This window comes from Juglans regia, unplaced genomic scaffold (genome assembly GCF_001411555.2).
Source record: "Juglans regia cultivar Chandler unplaced genomic scaffold, Walnut 2.0 Scaffold_16533, whole genome shotgun sequence".
Taxonomy (NCBI): domain Eukaryota; kingdom Viridiplantae; phylum Streptophyta; class Magnoliopsida; order Fagales; family Juglandaceae; genus Juglans; species Juglans regia.
Genome location: NW_023347185.1, coordinates 1 through 206, shown reverse-complemented (window position 1 = coordinate 206; position 206 = coordinate 1). Strand labels below are relative to the sequence as shown.

Genomic DNA, 206 nt, shown 5'->3' with positions numbered 1-206 from the left:
CAAGAAGGAGCACTCCGGAGTGGATTTTTGGGAAAATCTCGCCCTCCCCATCGCGTAGCCATGGGTTTGGATCAGATCTCCGTTTGGATTGGGATCGGAAGGACCGGATCCCATCAGAACTCCGCAGTTAAGCGTGCTTGGGCGAGAGCAGTACTAGGATGGGTGACCTCCTGGGAAGTCCTCGTGTTGCACCCCTCGTTGATTTT

The 206-nt window shown here is 54.9% G+C and overlaps 1 pseudogene; it reads left to right on the top strand.

Annotated features, from left to right (window-relative positions):
- Nucleotides 1-81: 81 nt before the first annotated feature.
- LOC118345186 lies at nt 82-195 on the top strand (annotated as a pseudogene).
- Nucleotides 196-206: the final 11 nt, after the last annotated feature.